General features: G+C 36.3%; 1 protein-coding gene across 1 annotated transcript in view; it reads left to right on the plus strand.

Annotated features, from left to right (window-relative positions):
- The window catches only part of LOC101833185 (protein PPP4R3C-like), a 131,800-nt gene that overhangs the window by 103,820 nt on the left and 2,992 nt on the right, over positions 1-24,988 (plus strand). Inside the window, exon 3 of the mRNA XM_005080067.3 lies at positions 22,843-22,881. The gene's annotated coding sequence lies outside the window, so the exon portion shown is untranslated. The remainder of the gene's footprint in view (positions 1-22,842; positions 22,882-24,988) is intronic.

Here is a 24,988-nt window from a genome sequence, read left to right on the forward strand (position 1 = left end):
TTCTAAATACCTTACCAAAGTCAATTCACATTATCAGAAAGGAAAAAAAGTACAGTAGCAAGTTTTGTCATTTTTAAAGCCTCATCTTGCATTTTCTTTAGGAATGTGTCAATATTTGTTTTCATTTCCAGTCATACAAGTTTTATTTTACATATGTTTGGAAAGGCTTACCTATATTTTAAGCATGATTTTACATTCACCATAGTTGAACAGCTATACCTATGCTTGCAATGAGAGTACTGGACCCCCACATGTATTTTATATGGCGATGCCAATATAACCTAGATATTCTTGCAGGCTAGGCAAGCATCGTACTTAACGGAGCTACAACCACAGCCCGCATTTGAATTTATATGACGGTGGTTAAAATTGCCATGTAATTAATAGATAGTGAATTTAATTGGTGTCCAGATAACAAAATTACTGAAAGGAGATGTTACAATTTAATATCCAAGTATTTAAGTTCCAAATGTTTAAGGGCTGGTGAACATCAAAATTAGTATCTAAATACAAACTAGTACATGTATTTTGATACTAGCTTTATATACTTCTTAACTATATTAAAATGTCATGAAAATATTTCAATATAAAACCTAGTTTCTAGAACTGGGCGGTTGTGGCGCACGCCTTTAATAACAGCACTCGAGAGGCAGAGGCAGGCGGATCTCTGTGAGTTCGAGGCTGGGCTGGACCAATAGCCTCCAAAATAATACAGAGAAACCCTGTCTTGAAAAACCAAAAAAAACCTAGTTCCTAACTGTCATAACTGAATTTATGGCTTCAGAAACTATTTTGATATTTTTTTGCAGATGTCTTTATGTATATAGACAGTCATGTGTCATGGCACATGTGTGGAGGTCAGACAAGAACTTGAGGGAGGTGGTTCACCTACTGAGCTATCTTGTCAGTCTCAGTCAAATCTAAGATACAGTGCTATTAGGAAAACGTAGATATGTAGGACAATTACTATAAAATTATAGCTTACTAATTTAGGTTATACATTGTTAAAAAACTTATTTATTTAAAGGCAAGACTTTAATTGACATCAGGTTTGCAGCTTAGTAACTCTAAAAAGGTCATGATAGAGGCATATCAGATTTTTTAAAAGACATTGAAGCTTCTTAAAGGAAAAATTTTATGGAAAAATACTTTTATCTCTGAGAAACATCAAGAAGATTACATTTTGGAGTTTTCTGCTCCTGGTTTTGCTATAAATCTTAGTTTCAAAGAAAGTTTTCTACTACAAAGAAAAATACATGCAAGAATAGTCATTCTTACATCACACAAAATAGACTTGAAATCAAATACTATCTACAGAGACAAGGAAGTTTATGAGACAAAGTTTAAAAATTCTATTCAAGTAGAATATAGGACAATTATCAATATATACTCATATCAGAACACTTCAATATAGAAGCAAATACAGGAAGATCTATGACAGGGATTGAAAGAAATATGATAGTAGCATAGAATTTAAATATACCCCCTGTAAAATAATAAATAGAACAGCCAAGTAGGAAAATCAGTAAACAAACAAACAAAAAACAACAATAAAATATAGTTGACTGGAATACCATTGTAGAAGAGATGCATTCACTTCACAAACCCAAAAAATTTCTAATATTCACAAGGAATATTCTCCAGCACATATCACTGGTTAGGTCAAGATGTACGTCTTAACACCAAAGACCAAATTATGCCTTTTCTGACAACAATAAGATGGAACTAGAAAAATTTTCTCTTATAAAATCAGAAATACAAAAACACATGGAACCTAACCAACACATCATTGAAGAACCATACAGTCAAGTATGAAATCTAAAGGAAATTTAAAAGTATCACAAGATCAAGGAAAATGGAAACATGGTATAATAAAAGCCATATGATTCAGTAAAAAGGCATATCTAAATGGGAAATTGTAATGATAAAAGTCTACCTTGATTCATTCATAAGTGGATATGAGATGTTAAGTAAATGATAATCAAGGTACAATCCACAGTTCAAGACAGTTTAGGTAAACAGGACGGCAGTAATGGGTTACACATGGATCTCCTTGAGAAGGGGAAATAGAAGAAACTTTGAGAGCGGATGGCGTGGGGGTCAGGAGTGAGAAGGATCAAGTGGAGAGGGAAGGAACTGAGACAGAGAGCTCAGGGAGAGGCAGCTGGAATTGGAATGGGGATGTGCTTGGGGAGTATAGAAACCTACTGCAATGGGAACATCCAGAAATCTATGAGGGTGACCCTAGTGAGGACTCCTAGTAATGGAGGATGTGGAGTCTGAACTGGCCATCCCTAGGTAGCCAAGCAAGACTTCCAGTGGTTGGACAGGGTTGTATTCAGTTAAGTAGTTGACCCATCCTGTGCAGATCCGTAAACAACCCAGGCTGATGCTAGGACAGATGGTCACTCTGAAAACTAGGAGCAGGGACCATACAACTCATAGTCCTTAGGTGGAGATGTTGCCTGTATTGAGCTTTCACCCCTATGTTCTAGTCTCTTTGGCATAGGTAGGTACTCTGCAGTCTATGGAAAGAGAAACCAGGACAGCAACATATCCACTAAACAACAGACCTACCATCTGCCATGCCTGCGAGATGTGTTTGGACAATGGTGGCATAGAACTTGTGGGTGTTGCTAGCCAATTGCAGGTTTAATTTGAGGTCCATACCACAAGAGGGAGCCCATGCCCTGTAGTGCCTGCATGGCTAGGAAGTAGAGACAGGATAAAGAATTGAGACTCAGGATAGGAAAAACATGACTGGCAAAAAAAAACAAAAAACAAAAAACAAAAAACAAAAAACAAAACAAAAAACAAGATAGAAAGAAAGAAAATTCGATGAAATGATTCCTAATGATATTCTTCTAATCTATACACATAGACTAGTGCCTTGTCTAGCTATCATCAGAGAATCTTCCTCTGGCATCTTATGGTAGCAGATGCAGAGGCCCACAGTCAAAAATTATGCAGAGAGAGAGTCTAAACTAGAGATCTTCATTGGGTCCTTCCCCTTGGAGCACAGGTAATCCAGCAGAAGAGGGGATAGGGAGACTGTAGGAGTCACAGGGAATGGAGAACATGGCCCACAGAATGAACTCATTAAGGCTTCCAAGGACTCACAGAGACTGCAACTGCAAGCATGGGGCCTGCATGTGTTTGCACAAGGTCCTCTGTGCATATGTTATGGCTGTTAGTTTGTGTATATGCTATCAATGGTTACAGTGGGAATGACACTTTTGCCTGCTCTTGAAACTATGTCCCTTCTTTTGGCTTCACTTGTCCAACCTTCATATGAGGGCTTTTGTCTTGTCTTATTGTATCTTGTTTTGTTATAGTTGGTTGTTATCTCTTGGAGGCCTTCTCTTTTCTGAGTAGAAACAGAGGGAGAGTGGATATGGGGAAGCAGGGTAGTGGGAAGGAGCTTGAAGGAGTGGAGGCAGGGGAAGCTGTGGTCCAGATATATTGTATGACAGAAGAATCTATTTTCCAAGAAAAAATGATTAAAAAAAGAAGAAAAAAGAAAATGGAGAAAAGAAAAATAAACAACTACACATTAGAACTCACACCACTATTGACAGGTGATGATAGCACATGCCTTTAATCCAAGCACCAAGCACTCAGAAGGCAGAGGAAGGTGAATCTCTGTGAGTTCAAGGCCAGTCTGGTCTACAGAGTGAGTCCAGGACAGCTGGTACTGTTTTACAGAGACACCCTGCCTTGATAAGGAAATAAAAACAAAGAAAGTCTATTTAGAAGATCATAAGTGCAATATTTGGAGAATGAATAAAATAATCAAAGTACACAAATGTATTTTTAAAAGGTCGATAAAACTGAAAGTTTGTATGGCATAAAAAATGGACATTAGATGTCCATCCCACATTGAGAGATGCTCTCACAGCCTGGATTCATGGGTGAGGGCTTAGACTCTGCCCTGGATGAAATGACAGACTGTGGAGATCCCCCATGGAGGGCCTCACCCACCCTGGGGAGCTGAGTGAGGTTTGGTTAGAGGGCTGGGGAGTTAGTAGTGGGGAGGAAGGGAGGGAGAGGCACCTAGGATTAAATTGTAAAGCAAGCTTGTTTCTAATTTAAATTTTAAAAAAGATTTAAAAAAATCATCTGGGAGACACTATCATGTTTCTATATATCTAGGAAGTTTGTTCCCAGACAAAACTAACTGAGCTAGAAAGATCCACCCTGAATATGGCTCACACCACCCCATGAGCTATGTCCCTGTAAGAGTAAAGGGGTGGAATGAGAATATAAGCAGAGCACCAGCATGTCGCCCCCCTTTCTCTGCTTCTTATTCTCCCTCAGTGTGAACAGCCATGAACACGCTCTCCCACGGATAGGAACTGAGTTTCCCCACCATGCCTTCTCTCCTATGAGGAACTGAACCTATAAAATCATGAACCAAGAAAAAAGACTGAAAGCTTGTTTCTTAAAATTCTGAATAAAATTAGCAACCCCTACGTGATGATGGTTCCTGAGACTACTTAAGGACAAAACAAAACATTCAAATAAAGTGAGATATAAAAATTTTAATGTATACTTCAAAGATGGAAAGAATAGGAGCAGACATGTGGCTCACTAGGTAAAAACACTTGAGTGCTGTACCTCATACCTGAAGCAAATTCTCGAGTCCACATGATAGAAAGATGGAATAGACTCCACAAGATGCATTCTGAAATACACATCATGGAACAAGCTCTACCACGCACATGCAAAATACAAATATACATAGACATAGTCATTAATAAATAAAATAAAAATATATAAAGAATAAAAATGGTAAAATACTCTAAAACATGTATTTCAATAAGTTGATAACTTGTACATTTGTGTTAATTCCTGAAAACATACATCCTGCTGTTTGAATCAAGAAGTAATAGAAAACCAATAAATTAGTAGATTTTATAACTAATTGAATATCAAAAGGCCAGAGATATTTGCAAAGCAAGATAGTCTTATAACAAAACTTTCAAAATAATTATCCAATTTATTTTAAATGATTGACATCCTAATATAACAGAATAAATGGTGTCATTCAAAAGTCATTTTATCAGTTCAGTATCACCAGATACCAAAGACAGGGAAATATCAAAAAAGAAAATAAAACTACAGATCCATGATGATCATAATATAAAAATCCTTAATAAAATACCAGCCAATTGAGTTCAACAGCACATTACAAAATTCATAATACACCAAAACCAAATGGAATTTCTCCCTGGATATGAGAATGTTTTTACCAGACAGAAATCAATCAATATGATAGCATATACTAAGAAAACAAAACAAGACAAAACAAAAAATATATGGTCATGAACATGGAGGCAGAACAAACACTTGGAAAATTTACCACCCATTCCTAATTAAAACTCTCAACAACACAACCACTGCACATGAGGATAAGGAACCATTATTGATCAGGGGGTAGAAGGATCGTTAGAGCCAGAGGGACAGAATGCCTCCTGTGAGATAGGATCTTCTAGAAATGGCAGATAATCTACACACAGGGAACCTCTACCATGTTTTTGTTTCTAAGTGAAATTTGAAAAATGACACCAATTGATATGTCAGTGTTGATGGAGGAAATTTCACAAGGCTCCATGCCAAGAGGAACTACAGACAAATAATAGCAGCCCAGAGAGGAGAAATCAGTCTTCTTCTGAAATAAGACCCTCAATTAGTTATCCAATCTCAAGGAGCTGGTCTTAAAAATACATACATATGATGTGAACATTATTCAAGTGACTTCAGTAGGTTATATTTATAAGTTGATGTGCATAAGTTGATGTGCATATATATGTAACAACAATTATTAAAGAATGAGGCATTACTAATTTAAAAGGAGCAGGGGTAGACAGGAAGGGTTGAAAGGGGAAATAATGTAAGCACAGTACTCATGTGTGAAATTCTCAAAAAATAAATAAAGATTATATATAAATTAAAGGAAATATGAAGGCACAGGAAAGAATACATAGGAAAATGCAATACACTAATTACTAAACTATTTAAAACCTATTTTAGCTACTAAATGCTTTTTCATGTATGTTGTGCATTTTACTTAGATTTTATAAAATATTGCACAATAGATATTTAAGTAAATACTAAGAACAAACAAAAGATTCTCATCTTGACAGAAATTTCTGCAGTATAATAAAGGTCATATATAAAGACCCCATTTATAGTAAGTAAAGGGGATTAGGTCAAATTTTTCTCTAAGACATAGGGTAAGGCAATCAACAATGCCTATCCTTTATATTTCATTTCAAATTAGTGTCTGAAGTCATATTCAGAGCAAGTAAATGATTAAATGAAATGAAAAATCCAAATAAGAGAAAACAATGTAATACTACACTTATTGTCAAATAACACTATCATGGAAAAAATCTCTTTTAGTAAACTACAAAAACTTTTGCCACTAATAAATAATTTTAATAAGTTGTAGGATACATAATTGTAACATCACAAAACAAAATACTGCATTTAAATGTGATATATATATATATATAGTGTATTTCAATCATATCCACATTCCCGCATTACTCAAAAGTACTCCTATTCCATTCCTCTGTGCTGCTTCCTCTTCCCCTTTCCATTGTGTCTTTTTTAAAAATATAGTTATCACACATGAAAGAAATCATGGGATACTTGTTTTGCTTAGTCCATCCTATTTTCGCTTGACATGCTGATTTCCAGTTTTATATACTTCTCTGAACATAATGTAATTTCCTGTTTCTTTGTAGCCTTATAACTCCATGTTTCCATACCACATATTCTTTATCTATTCATGTATTGGTGGACATATCAGTTGATGCCACAAATTTGCTACTATGAAGAAAATTGTTACAAACATGGATGAGCCTTTATCTGTGTGATATGCTTCTATTCCATTGAGTAGAAAGATACTAAACTGTGGTATAGGCCCTGGCAACTCTAGGATTATGTTTCAGATCTTCAGCTCTGACAAAACCCATTTATTTACACATTACTAAACAATTTGGCTTGTCTGATCTCCAGATGTTAGATTTTATACCCAGGACCCAACCAAGAAGAAGAAACACATTTTTCTTTTTCTGGTGAGCTGAAAAGTCAGTGGCTTCTTACTAGCCACCACAGGAAGATTCTCTTCCAGTTTCTCCCTAGTCCTAATATACTATACAGAATTTTCTTACAGTTTACACTCACTCTCTTTTCACAAGCTATCCTAGTTAGCTTTAACTATCAAATTTACAAAGCCTAGAGTCCCCTAAGAGGGGAAGCTTTCTCAATTGATGAATTTCTCAGAGAAGACTGGCCTCTGGCCCAGCCCACCATGGATGGCACCATTCCCTTGACAGTTTGTTTTAGCTATGTATGAAAGCTAGTCAAGCATGAGCCCACAAGCAAGTGAAAAAGCATCATTCCTTGATGGCTTTTGCTTCAAGATCCTGCTTGAATTCTTGTCTTTACTTCTCTGAATAATGATCTGTAAAACGAAGCTGAAATGAACTCTTTCTTCCCCTAAGTTGATTTTAGTCAGAATGCTTTATCACAGCATCAGAAATTAAACTTGTCAACACAATATTTATTTACGACCATTTTCCATTTTCAGTTTCATTTGTTCTCTTGGTCCCAGTACTTCCTACAAAACGGAAATATTAAAAGCCTGCCTAGTCTTGCTAAAATGTTGTTTCTGTAGATCAGCTTATATATACATATAAATACTTTGTAATGTGCAACATTCAATAAGAATATAAACACTTATAGTTTTATATTAGTAATATCAAATCATATACTTGTGAAGTTATTTCATTATTGTGGAAAAATTCAATGATTATAAACATATGGGTTTCTGATCCTTAGCCATCTGGGAAATGCAAATCAAAACAACTCTGAGATACCATCTCACTCCTGTCAGAATGGCTAAAATCAAAAACACCAACGACAATTTATGCTGGAGAGGATGTAGTGAAAGGGGGACACTCCTCCATTGCTGGTGGGAGTGCCAACTGGTTCAGCCACTTTGGAAATCAGTATGGAGATTCCTCAGAAAAATGGGAATAAACCTACCACAAGACCCAGCAACTCCACTCTTAGGCATATATCCAAAAGATGCCCGTTCATACAACAAAGATGTCTGTTCCACTATGTTCATAGCAGCATTATTTGTAATAGCGAGAACTTGGAAGCAACCTAGATGTCCCTCAACTGAAGAGTGGATAGAGAAAATGTGGTACATTTACACAATGGAGTACTATTCAGCAGAAATAAATGGAATCCTGAGATTTGCAGGCAAATGGATGACACTAGAAGAAACCATCCTGAGTGAGGTAACCCAGTCACAAAAAGAGAAACATGGCATGTACTCTCTCATATATGGATTTTAGACATAGATCTGGGGAGTGCCAGCCTACAATCCCATGGCCAGAGAGTCTGGGAAACAGAAACTTCTTTTAGTGGCTGATCGAAGAAGAGGCAGACTCCCTCGGTTATGTACTGAGCTGAACTCAAGGAAGCCATTAACAGAGAGGGAGGACTGATGACCAAAGGGATTAAGACTGGGCTGGTTTAACCCCCAGAAACAGCTGACCTGACAAAGGTTAACTCTTGAATCCCAGGCATTAGCCTGGGAATCCAGCATGGGACTGATCAAGACCCCCTGAATGTGAGTGTCAGTGAGGAGGCCTAGGTAATCTATTGAGCCTTGGACAGCAGATCAGTACCCATCCCGAGTATACACACGGACTTTGGATTCCCATCCAACAATATGAGGTGCACTCTCACCCTGAACTCTTGGGGAAGGGTCTAGGCCCTGCCCTATATGAAATGACAGACTATGGACACCCCCATGGAGGGCCTAACCCTCCCTGGGGAAATAAGGGGAAAATGGGGTGTTGGGGGTAGGACACCGGAGGAGGGGAGGGGAAGGGAGAGGGACCTGGCTCTGACTTGCGAAGCATCCTTGTTTCTTATCTAAATTTAAAATGAAAAACAAAAAAAAAACAAAAGAAAACAAAAAAGAAAGTGGCCACCATAGATAGGTTCATATGTTTGTATACTTGGTCTCCAGCTAGTGGAACTGTTTGTGAAGAATTGGGAAGTGTAGCCTTGTGGAAGGAGATGTGTTACTGGGGGTGGGATTTGAGGTTTCAAAAGCCCATAACCAGCCTGAAAGGTTCAGGAATTACTCTGGCCTGGCAGAATGCAATCTGGCCAGCCCAGAGTTCCATGAGAACCAGTCTGCACACAGGTGCAAAGGACCACTATAAAGGACAGACCCCCTGCCCACTTACTCTCTCTCTTAATCTCATTTCATCCTCTCTCTCTCTCTCTCTCTCTCTCTCTCTCTCTCTCTCTCTCTCTCTCTCATCTTCTACTCTCTTTCATCATCTCTCTGTGATCTCATCTTCTCTCTTACTTTACTCTTTCTCTCTCATGTCTGTCTCCCCCTTTCAGTCTCGCTATAATAAACTATGATTAATATGTTCTCCATGGCTTGTGCTCCACCCATCGCGCCGGTACTGGTTCCATGATTAACAACACGGCCCAGTCTCACATTGTCTTCAAAAGAAAAAAAAATAAAATAAAATAAACATATGGGTTTCTGGCTTCAAAAATTATGCATTGCTTATGGATTATTTTCATTGAGAATGCCAGGCTGTGCAATATGAAGAAATATTACTTTTACTTGTCATAAAATTTTACTTCGAGGAGGAATTCTGACTGAGGTGCCATAGGATCATGATAAAGAGCAGAAGCCTAGAACTGCACACAAGTAAATTTATAAAGCTTAAACACCCCAGGCAGTGATATTTGTCTCACATTTGGATGCTAATCAACCAGGAAGATCACATCAGCTCCAGAAGCAGCTGTTAGGAATGTGCTGTGGGATAGGTCATCTATGCTTTTCATCTGACAAATGCGTCATTTAAAGAAAGTGTGTGGCAAATGGTGAGAGAAGATTAGGGAGAGCCTAAACACTCAAATTAACTTCACCTTACTTCCTAAAATACTTACTCACAATTCATTTATACCTAAATATACAAACACTGTGAATTTTCTTTTAAATATTATCACATATCCATATCAGCAGTATAGAAAAATAAAAAATAGGTTCAACAACCTGTGTTACTGAGTTATTGAAATGATTTGAAAATTTTTTAAGTACTAAATTGAAAGATGTCAAAAATAACAAACTGACATTCAAAAACTCAAACGTTGATCTTTAGAGTCTAAAGCATCTATCAACTTAGATATTATATATTTTTGTTTTCAGGACCTGATGGAACAACCTTCAATGTAGCACTTCCCAGCATCAAAGAAAATAAAATGTGAAAATAGAAATGTTAAGTTCTCTAGTACTTTAGTTATTAAAATTCTTTCCAAAGGATGACTTATAATAGCCACAACATTTTAATAGTCTAGAATATCAAACTAAATGAAAAGAATATAAGCAAGAATTACAAGTATACGTGTATGTCTGAATTTGAGAAAAAACATTAAATTTATTGCTCTGGTTGGATTCTCTGAAGACAGTTTCTTGTTAGAGTTTAGGAAGCAGGTGTTTGTTAGGAAACAGAGATAACTTGAACTGTGATTTAGGGAGTTTGGGGGTAATGGCTTTCCTAGAGTCTCATGAAGGACTGTAATGGTTCTGATTTTTTACTCCTGTTTTGTTCAGTGAGGCATACTAGAACTCCTCAGAAGAATGTGACCTCTGATAAGACAGTTTTATGCAGCTGATTGAGACCCTGCAGAGTTGAGCAATAGGCCCTTACTTGAAAGTGGATCTGGATGCCATATTTTAATCTCTATCAGAATCACATTTTACATCACAAAGACCTTTTATCTCGTTTGGGGAAAGATCTAGAAAATTCCAGTGACTACATCTCGCTTTGGGGAAGCTTAGAAGATTAATTAGGCAAACAATAGTTTTACTGCTACATTTAGGTACTCAATCACAGTTGCTAGGCAGCTCCATCTTCTAATCACACTTTAAATAACCCTACCATTTGCTGGCTCAAAACGTGAATTGTTTTCCCTTAGAGTGGCCATTCTTTCCTTCTCATAACAGTGTGGCCATACTATTCCCTTTACAGTCACATTTAGGCAAGGGGATAACATGAAGCACTCCTGTGCAGCACCTGGATTTCACACATTCCTTTATGTTACTATTGCATAAGCATCATGGCTTCTTATGAGATCAGGAACTGCTTCTCTTGTCAACAGTGACCTTTTTTGCTTGTGTGATGTTATAGTTTATAGCTCAATGGGAATCCTACTGTTTTAGTTGGGAAGTTGTGTCCTTTTCTAACAAAAAGATGCCTAACCATGAAGCATTCAGAGTTGCAGAATCGAGAAAACACAAGCTTACAGTGGGTCAGGCAGGATAATGACAGGTGGATGGAAACTGCTGATTTCATTTCTTGGTTCCCAATTTGTTTGAATACTACCAAGAAAACTACATACAAATTGTTAATTTGGATCATATTAAACATCCTGAAGCGTGTGGGCTTATACCTCATCTGCACTTTCAGCAAGTTGTTCCAATACTGTATGGGAACAAAGATTCCTTATTACAAAATACATAATATGACAGATGTACTATGATACATTCTATGATATGTTGACTATGATCAATTATCTAATCTCATGCCTCCTTTACTGTGAATACATGTCTCTTGTCTGCAAGTACATTATGTGTAATCACTGTTTTCAGCACTATATAACCACTTGGGCAGTGGTGCTGGTTGAATCCTTGCATGCAGTAAATACAAAGTAGTACCCTGACTAACTGCCTGTTATGAAAATGAAGTACATGCCAGAATAGTAGGAGCCTAGTGTGGCCCACATGCCACCAAGTGATAACTAGTAGTTTTCAACGGACAAGAAGATAATAAGGCTAATACAGATTGAGCAATCATTGGCTTCAGAAACAAGAACAACCTTGGCCAATAGGAGTCCATGTTTTTAACTAAAAGCAGAATAGCCTCTTCTACACTGTGGCTACGTTGTTCATATAGCTAGTCTTCCAGCACTGGGCCACTGATAACAGGGACTTATTAACCTCAATTGATCAAGCACTTTTCTGCATAGTGTTATATCCATGAAGGATGATTTCTGTTATAAGTTAACAGAAGATTCAATAACTCACAATTTATAATACTACCTTTGTGTCCATTTACATGTCTATATGTCAACATTCACTATTTCCTAACTTTGTATCTTTCTCCCTTTAGGTAACTAACAATTCACTAGACTTGAATTCTCTGTCATGTCTTTCTCAAAAAAGGTCATGTTGTCACCATAGACACAGCAAAAGCCTCAGTAAAATGAACTCTGATTAAATGGAGGAAGACTGTCACTATCTACTGTCTACCATTTAAACATGGCATGCGTTCTTGTTCCCTATGAAACAATTACAGGTGGAACTCCTTACTCCTATATGTTAGGGGTAAGCTTTACAATTATCCATCAAAATGAAGGACAGTAAAATTCATCAGCCATCCACTTTAATAAGGAAATCTATGTGGAAATGTATCTTGGGTCACCTTCTTTCCTTAAGCTAGTAATATAGAATTCCCCCATGTATTCACAGAAGTGAATATGGAACAATGGTAGTTTTTACAACAGTCTGAACAACCTGCCAGTAGTGGGTGACTAAATTAAAGCTACAGTCTTCAGCTGGGATAAAACTAGAAAGAACTGAACAGGTATGTCCATTCTACTTGACCTCCCATGGTATGATATTGGAACTTCTAGGCAAGCAGAGTGTCACACCACTCGACTTGGAACATGTGCTATACTTCAGAACATTGTAGTGGTCTTTCCAATAGTTTCAATTTATTACAGTATGTGATCCTCATAAGTATCCCCCAAATAATCACTAGAATAGTAAATTAATTATATTAATTAATGACTCTAGTGCATTGATAGATAACACACATAGTTAATTTTGCTCGGTTATTAACTTATATCCATGTAGTTATATTTTCTGCCTGTTTATGATTTTGTAGAAATAACAACACAACAGTTTCCCATAATTAAACAACATCTCACAGTCTGAGAGATTTACCTAGCCTTGAATTTAAAAAGAGGAAAAGAAAACTATATATCTATCTGACCTGTTGCTTTAAATTACAAACACTTAGCAAAATTAGATATTGCTTAAAATGATTTTCTGTCACTTAGAAACACTTGTCCCTGGCAGTCATTTAATTTTATAGGAAACAAAAGATAAGTTTTCTCCTAGAGTTCACTAGCCTTGAGGGTGAAGCATAGATGCATTTCTCACATTTTGTAGCTATTTATGTAGTCTGACATTTATATATTTGGCTGTGAACCTTTGAATAATCTATTCCTATGTTGCAAAAACACTGATAATTCTAGTCTTGAATATGTTCTCTTTGATGTGGAATTATCTAAAATAAAATATAATACAATATATACTTAAAGAATATAAATCAATTTAGGCAATTCTGCTACAGTGAAAGACATTCACTATCAAAGGGAAATCATGCAAGTATTCTTACATTAAGTGGCAAGTACATTACAAATTTTCCATTAATATCAAGTAATTTTCTAATATACTTATAGATATGAATATCAAAAACAACCTATTGTTTATAAGGCAATGACTCTTGATTTTCTTCACAAGGAGATTTTTCATTTGTTTCCCGCTAATGACTTCAGCATTTAGTATCTTATATTTTTTTTTCTGAAGACAGTCCAGTCAGTGACTGTCTCTTATGCTAATAATTCATACTGTCCTGTTTTGTTTCTACTCTTTGACTACAATGTTTGTCTGTCTATATAGTTTAAAGAAAATGACTCACCATGAATTGAAATGAAAGGTAGATGTGAAAACTTTTAGCACTAAAAATGAGAGAGAGAGAGAACGTTTATACGACATCAGGATATCTCAGAGTCTTTTTGAATTTAAAATAGAGTGCACAGCATTTATCAAAATTAAGATGATAGAGTAGGGAAATAGAACACAAGTATTATTTTAAGTAAATATTTTTATTTCCGTGGTATAAATATCTAACTGAACTCGCTGTATCATAACTGTGTTTCTATGTTTAATTATTTGAGAAAACTGCATATTGTTGCTTTTTCACATTTTTTCCGTTTTTCTTTTTTCTTTTTAAATTTAAATTTAAATTAGAAACAAGGTTGCTTCACATGTCAATTCCAGGTCCCTCTCTGAGGCGCCAAATGACACTGTAACGATAATCGACAAAGTTACTGAAAGTAAAACTAAGTATTTATTGTAGAAATTACTCACAACATACCAAACAAGTAACCAAGATGAGCCAAGTAGTTTTCCGCTGCCGAACCGGAAGCCGAACTCCGGGAAAAGAGACCGAGACTTCCTGTGTGCTGTCTTTTATGCCTTCCCCTGTAACGCCCCCTAGCCATGCCCAAAAGTGGGCCTGGCTAGTGACGTAGTTCACCGCCTACGTACGTATACGTCTTTACGTCCGGCCGTATAGGTCTTTAGTCATGCCTAAAGTGGGTGTGGTTAGCAGTGTGGTAAACCGCCCTTTTATTACCTCATCTGTATGCGCCTCTAGTAAGTCACATGGTTAATGGCGGCATACAGACCTCCTCCTACACCTCTCTCTTTCCCTTCCCTCCTCCCGTGCCCTCCCACTAACCCCTCCAATATCCCCTCATTTCCCCAGGGAGGGTGAGGCCCTCCATGGGGGTGTCCATAGTCTGTCATTTCATCCAGGGCAGGGCCTAGACCCTCCCCCAAGAGTCCAGGGTGAGAGAGCATCTCTCATTGTTGGATGGGTGCCTAAAGTCCATTTGTATACCCGGGATAAATACTGATCTACTACCCAATAGATTACCTAGGCCTCCTCACTGACACCCACGTTCAGGCTGTCTTGATAAGTCCCAGGCTGGATTCCCAGGCATCAGCATGGTATTCAAGAGCTAACCCTTGTTAGGTCAGCTGTTTCTGGGGGTTAAACCAGCCCAGTCTTAACCCCTTTGCTCATCAGTCCTCCCTCTCTGTCACTGGATTTCTTGAGTTCAGCTCAGTGTTTAGCGGTGGGAGTCTGTCTCTGCTTCCATCAGCCATTGAATGATGGTTTGGTTTATTCCTTTGCTGTACTCAGTCTTTTAGTGTGATGCTATCTCATTTGGCATTTTTGTTTTTGTGAACTGTTTTAAGGGCCATGTCTTAAATTCCATGTATGTTGATTTTTTTGCCCAGTGTAACAGAAGGGTTCAATTTCACGTTTGCATGAAGACGTGTTCAAACATACTGTGTTGCAGACACTGTCTGTTTCCCTTTGTGTGTTCTTGACATTTTTGAAGACCAGTTGATCACAATTGTGTGCATTTATTTACATATTGTTTATTCTGCTGCACTTCTCTGCATTTAATTCAGTTACTTTTAAGCCAGTGCCATACTATTACTTTTGGACACAGAATCCCAATATGTATCTGAGTCTAGCTAAGAACTAAGTATATAACCAATGCTGGCTTTGAAAGTCTTACCTCAGCCTCTAGAGTGCTAAGATTAACGGTGTGAGTCAAAAAATCTAACTATATTTATATTAGAATATTACTGTTTTGATATTTTTACTTTAAGTTTTAATATAGTTTAAAGTAAAGATCTGCAGGGTGGCTCAGCAGTTAAGAGAACTTGGTACTCTTACAGAGGACCTGCATTTGGTTGCCAACACCTAAATGGTGGCTCACAACCATTACAACACTAATTCTAGCGGATATGGATTTCTGGCCTCTGAGGGCACCCTATGCACACACAAATACATTCACATAATCAAACTATTAAAAATGAAATATTAACATTAAAATTTTAGGATAGTTTCTTCTATTTCTGTGAAGGAAGATGGGGATTTTTGGTGAGATTGCACCGAATATGCAAATACCTTATAATAAAATTGTCATTTTCACTGTTAGTTATCTAATGCCAATAGTCAGTAATGAAAACATACATACCAGTAACATTATACATACTGAACACTTTTACTCACGTATCAAGTGATATTTCCTAGCAACAGTTAATGTAAATAAGAAGCTATGAATTAGAAAGAGAGAAAGGAAGGGTAAATATGAAATGAAGTTTTAGAGAAAGGAAACGTAATGGGGGAAATGCTGTAATTATATTATGATCATTAAAAAGAAAATTAATTATTAAAAATATAATAAACCTAAAACATATAACCGCAAGGGGCCAGATCTGGGAAAGACTTCCACTGCATGTTCTCAAACTCACAGCAACCAGAATAACAAAACAAAATAAAACAAGCAAAGAAACAAAAACCTCTGTAATGTGACTAAGGCAACCTTTATCAAGAAACCATAACATCAGGTTCCCTATAAAAGAAATTCTGTCCTTCAAAGCAGAGTAGTTACTGTCTGATGGATATGGGGCTAAGAGAAAACAAGTAATTCATCACTTACTAAGAAGTCACCGTTAATCTCTTAAACTATCAAGTTGGATGTTTGGCAGCAACATTTAATTGAGAGTGATTGAGTGAAATGCCTGTGTCACCTTAGTTTCTGCCATTTTATCTACTGGTTTCACAGCCATATTGTGCCGTTGTGTGAAATAGCCAGTGTCAGAATCTAGTTGCCATTTGCTGATTTTGTCATTCAATGTACATGTGAGCACCTGAGTGTATTAAGTGATGGTAAATGTTCTCCTTTAGCCACACAAAATAATTTATTCATTTGGTGCTCATTGTTGAGCCAGCCTATATGTTTCTACCTCTCTAATCTCATATCTTATTGTTCTTTCTATTTGGGGACTCTCATCAACATACCAAGTCATTCAAAGTTGCAATGATTCCACACTATCTCAAGCCATATCTTTTTGTTGTTGTTGTTTCAAATAGTTGATAAGGTAAATCTGAGCCACTGCCCATTAGGTTTATTTCCCTTAGTGCAAACATTGAAGGATATCACAGTGTGACGTTGCTATGGAATCACAGTCCATTTTCACTTTTTTATAAATAACCAAGCTTAGCTCCTAGAGAGATGGCTTGTGGGTTAAGAACACTGTCTGCTCTTCCAGAGGAACCAGATTCTGTCCCCTGTACCTACATCTGGTTGTTCACCATCACATTTAACTCCAGTTCCATCGGATCTGATATTCTATTCTTACCTCTTTAGACAAGGACATGCACATGCTACAAATACTTATACTTAAGATCATAAAGTGGTTATAAAATTAAAGAAATACGTCCTTAAAACTAAACTCATCACCAGGAATGATCACACCTTTAGTCTCAGCAGTCTGGAGGCAGAATCAGGTAGATCTCTGTGAGTTGAAGGTCAGCCTGGTCTGCAGAGTGAGTTCCAGTACATCCAGGGCTACAGGGAAACTCTGTGTGGAAAGCCCAAAAGAAATAAATAAAATCAAGCTTATCTATATACTATGATAGAGTTACACATCTAATGTCTCCCTACTCAGCTTGAAAGACTCTTCAATTGGACAAAGTTCACATCATTTAACACTTCATGATGCAATAATTTAACTTGCCCACTAACTGGAAGATTGATGTTTATTTATTGTCATGGAAAAATGAGTAAGTGTGGCTTCATGCTTCATAGTCCCAGATATTCTTTAGTATCTTATACCATCATTAACTCTTCCTCTCCCCCTCTAACTCTTCACCTTAATGCTTTACGTAGTTTGTTAATCTTTTTTTTTTTACTTGAAAACCAAGCATTCCTAACTCAATACAATTACTGTTGATGTCACAGTGGTGATTATAGTTGTCTTACAATTCAGTACAAGTAAGTATTTAAATAATTTATACATAAATATTTGACATATTTGCCACAATGAAAAATGGATTTACAAGAGGGTGAACTACTTTTATGTTACTATTATTCATAACCTTGGATCTCAGAGAGCGGGAACCCTGGTAATAGTACATTTAAGGGGGTTTAGTTTTAGGAGACCTAATGATCATTACTAAACTTAATAAGGTAAAGTCTTGACCCTGGCAGGCTACTAATGCATGTTTGTCTACCAGCCCTAATAAGCTCATTGAAGAAACAAATAATTGTATAATGCAGAAAACAGATTTATTCAATGTGTTTTCATTGGGAAGAGAGACAGCTAAGTCTTGTGGCTAATATCCCATTCTGTTGTTCATCATTCAAGATCCAGATATAAGGTGAGGGTTTATGTAGAGAGCTGTAGATACTCATAACTTAGCAATACGAGTCTAGAAGTGGCCTAGTATACCAGCGTTTAGGCACCAATCTCTACTGCAAGTGGTCAGACAAGTTGTCAGAATCGTATGAAATCTCTTTCGAGGTAACAAACAATCCTCTGACTGACATCACACTTCAGGTTTATGCTTTTGCCAATTCACTGAGATGCCTTCTTTCAGTTGTGTAAGATTCTTCAAATTGGAAGTCCAAATATATAATGGAAGCGTTAGAATGGGACCCCATATAGCCCATTTTTAAATCCCCACAAACTGCATTGTATGGGATAAAACTGGTATTTGGTAAATGTTTGTTAAATTGATAGTGTATAAACAACAGAAAATGTATTTTTGAAAACAATATGTTTTTCAGCCCTGAGTGAAGGAAATCTGAAGTAGCAAAGAAATCCTCAGGAAAAAGGCAGACACATCTGGGAATTACAATGGAGGAGAGGTGTACAGGTAGTGTCAATGGCAGTTCCAGTATCTCACAGATGAGATCAACAGCAATTAGGAAAAGAAGTAGTAACACGGATTGACCTAGTACTACAGTTCATTAATGTTTTACCAAGGAAGAGAGACTTTGAGGAGTGAAATGAAAGCAACTGCACCAGAGGGAGGCTGATAGATTCCCACAATTGGCCTTTCTGATAGCCTAAAGCAATGAGCACAGCATGATAAACTGTAGAACACAGAAGTTACAACAGGTGAGAGATATAGGCTTCAAGGGAGGATAGAGACTTGAGTTTAATTAAAGTCTCTCATGTGTCTCCTAACAAGGCAACATCCTATTCTGTTATGAAGAAAAAAATCTGCTTAAACTTTACACTACCTATGTATTATATATTTTTTTTTGCACTTTGCTGCAACTAACTTCACTAGTTGTGTAGTTATACAAAGACACAACTCCACAGACAGCAGTACAGATACAGTATGAACTGTCTTTGGAAAACATGTAATGATTTAACTGATCAAGGATAAAAAGACATGGAAACTATAGGGACATGAGTTGTGAGAGGAGCCCTCACCCAGGAATCCGGTGAAGCTTCTTTCCAATAGCTAAGCAAGAATTGCAACCTAATTAACAACGGCTTAAAACTTTTCTCTCTTCTGGTGAATAAATTTAAATTGATCTAAGAATCTCACAAGAACCCCATTTACAGAGAAAATGCATGCACTAAACTCCTTGCACAATACAAATACTTCATGATGTCATCCTAATTATATTATATGTAATAAATTGACCATATTATGATTCTATCCATGGCATCCCTGGATCCACCTTACTCATCTAATTTATCAAAAGATATGGAAAATAAAATATCTTCACAACATTTTTGTTGTTTACACCTAGGATTTAATTTGTTTTGTGCATATGTGTTATGCCTACATATCTGTATGTGTACCACATGCATTCAGCACCCATGGAAGGTAGAAGGAGTCAGACTCTCTACTACTGGAGTTACAGATGGTGTTGAGCTACTGTATGGATGTTGGCAGCTGAACCCGAAAGTTTTGTAATACCAGCACCTGATCTTAAGCTCTGAGGTTTCCCTCCAGATCCAAAGATTTATTTATTTTTATTGTAGGCATATGCGTGTGCATCTGCTTGTCTATATGTGCACCATCTGCATGCAAGTGCTATGGAGGCCAGATGAGGATATAATATTTCCCTGGAACTGAAGTTACAGGAAATTGTGAGCTGCCTGATGTGGGTACTTGGTACTAAACCCAGGTACTCTACTAGGGAAACAATTGCTCTTTACTACTCAGCCAACTTTCCAGCCCCTACTTTTATATTGAGATGTAACTTGAAAATTCCCAAAGATGTATGTATATATATATATATGCATATATATTAATGAAATGAAGGGAATTTTAATTCTTTTTATATGCTAACATTTTGAAAATAATAAGGAGTGACTTTGAAGGATAAATCATTTATATTCATGCCATCTTATGAATATCTGAGAAGTTCAGTTTGGCTGGATTTATTTTGAGGTCTTTGATCCATTTGAACTTAAGTTTTGTGCATGGTGATAGATATGGATCTATCTGCAGTCTTCTGCATGCCAGCATCCAGTTATGCCAGCATCATTTCTTTAAGATTCTTTCTTTGTTCCATTGTATAATTTTAGCTTCTTTGTTAAAAATCAGGTGTTCATAGGTGTTTGCATTAATATCAGGGTCTTCAGTCAATTCCCTTTGTCTACCTCTATGTTTCTGTGTCAACACTGGAGCTTATAGTAGAGCTTGAAGTCAGAGATGGTGATGCCTCTGGAAGTTCCTTTATTATACAGGATTGTTTTGGATATCTTGGATTTTTTTGTTTTTTCCCAATAAATTTGAGTGTTTTTCTTTCAAGGTCTGTAGAATTGTGCTGGGATTTTGATAGGTAATGCATTGAATCGGTAGATTGCTTTTGTTGATATTGCTATTTTTACTATGTTGATCTTACCTGTCCAAGATAATGGAAGATCATTCTATTTTCTGATATCTCCTTTAATTTCTTTCTTCAAAGACATAAAGTTTTTGTCATACATGTCTTTCACTTGTTTGGTTAGAGTTACCCCAAGATATTTTATGTTGTTTGTGGCTATTTTGAAGGGGGATATTTCTCTGATTTCTTTCTCAGCCCATTTATTGTGTACAAATAGGAGGGATATTGACTTTTTTGAGTTAATCTTGTTTTCTACCAGTTTTCATGAGGTGTTTATCAACTGTAGGAGTTCTCTGGTAGAAGTTTTCGTGTCACTTATATAGGCTATCATAAAATCTACAATTAGTGAAAGTTTTATTTCTTCTTTTGTTTAAAAATCTTATGAAATTTTAGGTTTCAATATAGATTTTTCAAAGATGCTTAGTGAAGTGTTAGTTAAATTTTCTTTCACTAATTTTCTTTTCTTCCATTCTAGTCCCCTCCCCACCTTTCTCCTACAATATCCCATAGAGGACTTGGTGGGGGCAACTGGAGAGTGGAAAGGATCTAAATATATTGTATTCACCTAGAAAATCACTAATTAATAAGTTTTTTCAGTGTTTTTATTAATATTTTAGGTGATTTTCTGAGCAAATCCATACAGAGAAGAATAATGCTAGAGAGTATAATTCTTTACCTTTCAGGGGGTTAAGGGGATAGCAACAACATAATTACAGAACAATAAGGACACAAGAAATCAATGATCCTACTTACTGTAACTCCTATGAATAATAAGAGACCTGCATTGCAAACTATATTCAAGAGTGTTATTGTAGCAAGTTTAGGTTGGGGACAAACATCAGTAATATAATCTAATGTATAGCTCACAACAGGAGAGAACTCATGTCTGATGCTGAACCCATAGTGGGTGAGGCCACGGGACTCTACAGAGAACTGGTAAAAATGTAAAGAACAAATCACCATGGAATGCACAGCCCCAACTGATGTATCTGCATCATATCACCTACACCTAAGTCCCAGAGGATATTGCAGAAGAGCTGGGAGAATGACTGTAAAATCCACAGGACCAGGACATGTGCTATGAGATGGTATTTCTGTTTACAACAGGGAAACTGCATCCATGAAATATAAAAAAGAGATGTGAACATTGAGATCACAAGATAACACGTAAGTGTAGGTGGGGACAGTATCCTAAGGCTCTACCCCTATATGAAGAACTACAGTCTTTTAATGATTGCTGGGAGAGGAAGAAGCAGTCTTCTAGGAGAGCCGTTTTCAAATTCCAAGTAATCAGCCTTAAACACATATATATCCAAGCAACAATGTATGGACTGAGAAGGCTGTATTTCTATATACATGAATAATGTATATATATATATGTATTTACATATATAGTATGTGCTTACATACGATATATATAGTATGTGTTTATATTGAATAGAGGCTATTTATATTTTAGATGTATTATATAAATATAGATAATATATCTTTCGACTATATGTTTGTGTGGGGATATTTACTTGATGGAAAATTACAAATTAAAAACCATATATAAAGAAATGCTATTAGTGAATCTAATGTTATGAGAGAAAAAGGGGATAATATCTCACATTGTATGAGAAGTATTTTCAAAGAACTGACATTTCAGGCAAACTGAAATATACCATATTATCTGTAGTATAGAGTGTCACAGAGTTTTTGTGAAGTTGAGCAGCCAAACAGAAGGTTACATGAACCAGTATTATACAACAAGGCCAGTGAGCTGCAGCAACACGGACAGAGGAGGGTTGGATGGTAGTTTCTGATACTAGAAGAGGATAAATGAGAGAGTCCCTATATGGTAAAGAATTTTGTTTATTTAAAAGGTAAAAGAAATGTTTGGGCTGTAAAGACCCCAATTAGAGCTATGTTTTTTTATTATTAGTGATGTCTACAAACATTAAATTTGTCTATGAAGTACCATTTCATATTGGGAAGACAAAAGAGGAAAATTGAAAGTATAAAATGCTTGACTTCTTCAAGCCTCGACACCATGTTTTTTTGTAAGAATTTACACCAAATGATTTGGATTCGGAAGTTTTTATTCCCCACACTGTGGCAGTGGTATCCTCCTCTGGCCATGTCTTTAGGATGAAAAATTACAAGAGGACCTAAAAATCTCCTAGATCCCCTAGAACATGGTGGTTGCTGACATACATTTCTGTATTTCAGGGAAAACAGCAAGGACCATACCAGTGACATAAGAGTAAGGTAGGCATAATTAATAAAGCAAAGGGAAATATTATTTCCTCAAACAAGAAAGATACTGTTGCAGCAAAAGCATTAACAACTGTACCTAAATGCTCTTTTAAATTGTAAGGAAACTATTTTGTTAATCTAATTAAAATAAAAGGATTTTTTAACCTAAAGAAATTCCAAGTGATAAAAACTGTGAAAATACATGGATTTGTGCTTCTTTCTTTTCATAGTATGGTGCCTGAAGGCATATTCACAGAAGTGATGGTATCATAATTATTGTGAAGGAGGCTTAATGTAAACACAGCAGAGCCAAGAATTTGGTGTATAAAGCAAATATTATTTGTTATTTCTAAATACTTCTTTTTAAAATGAAGTATTTTAAAAGTATTTCTTGATATATTTACACAATTCATTATTATTGTTTCTAAACTTATGGCATTCTACAGCCAGTTGAATGGTTTCCTAAATGATTATCATTCACACACACATCTGTAGTGTCCAAGCTGTACTATCCTGATGAGTATTCTAGACTGTAGTCTGTTGAATGCCATGTTTCAAGAGAAGCATATAGAAATCTTTCTGTGCCTTACATAATTGTCACACATTTCCAGTGCCATGGCAAATGATATATGATTCCTACAAACAAGAAGTTTCAAGTTCAAATAGGCTTAATATATTCAATTGCCAACTTTTCTCTTGAAGTAACAGGGTTAATAGTTGGGAGAAATATTTCTTGAAAAAGGAAACTGCAGAAGTTGCTGTCACATCAAAATTCAACTTAGACACTATTAAAATTATATTTAACAGAGTTGCCATATCCAACCTTCTATTTTTCTGTTGTCTATACGCAGATGTGGATCTAAAGGAGGAAACGTGTGGCTTTCATCTTGTCTTGATTATTTTACGTTGATTACAAATTATATAGATGGGAGGAATGTGAAGTAGAGTGTAATGAAAGCCAAGAAAAGAAGGCAATAGCAGTTCAATTCCACAGTTAACCTATTTTGGAATTAGAAAGACTTGTACAAATAAGAGCTCAATTTATTAAATATGTGAACTCCGAAAATTTGATTTTTGTTTGTTTCCTGACCCTGAGGGCATTCTTATAATAATACACCTATATTGCTAGGTCATTATGAAAATTAGGCAACAATGTAAGTCACTGTCATGCTGTTTTAAATGTAGTAAGCATTCAAATATGATACCTGATCTATTATGTTTTACCTTTCCTTATGACAAATAATCACTGAAATTTTAGCAGCAGTGAGGTTATTCTTATTATCTTCATAATAATGACTAGATAATAGTTAGGAATATATTTAAGTTTTAAAGTCATTCCATAGCAAGTCTAAGACACACAGAAATGGCCATACAATGTTCAAGACACAATAGATTCACAAAATTGAAAGAAAAGGAAAAGCAATAATTTAGAGCGTCAATTCTCAATCGTGGCAAATTTTCACTCACTTCCTTTTTGACCCACCTCTTCTCAATAAGAATGTGCATGATTACACAAAGGAAGCATTTGAGACACTGTTTCATCTACTGTAATGAAAGGTAAAACTTCAGGCTGAACAGAGTCTGCAGCTACCAGCTGACATATTCCTTTTCAGAACAAGAGCTTCCCTTAATATGTAGAAATGTGATAGAGCACATCTTGTAGAGAAAGACAATCATAATTTTATGATTCTGGGGAAGGCAATTTGTCAGTATATGATGTATTCTTGCTTCTTAATAGCTCCTGGCTTTCATTAACATATATTGTGAAGTGTAGATTTGGCCAAAACATTGGGAATTAAATTTTCCTTTGCTTAAATACCTAAGCCACATACTTCTGATGAGTGAAAATAAGTCTGAGAAACAATGTCCAAAGAAGTATTTTGTGGACTTCCATTTTTAAGGTAGGGAAGCAGTTCCTTTAACAGGATCTGTTACATAAGCACATTCTTATTTAAAAGAATCTTGGGTAAATCAGGCTCCAAGAGTCAAGTATGAAAGAGCAAGGTTTGTCATGGATTGTTCGGTAGTGGAGTATTTATTAGTATTAGGGCCTTCCTCCTAGTAATTCTAATGACATTGGACCCTCTTTGCCTCTGCCAATCTGTTAACATTCACTAAT

Source organism: Mesocricetus auratus, unplaced genomic scaffold, assembly GCF_017639785.1.
Source record: "Mesocricetus auratus isolate SY011 unplaced genomic scaffold, BCM_Maur_2.0 Super-Scaffold_100003, whole genome shotgun sequence".
NCBI classification, from domain to species: domain Eukaryota; kingdom Metazoa; phylum Chordata; class Mammalia; order Rodentia; family Cricetidae; genus Mesocricetus; species Mesocricetus auratus.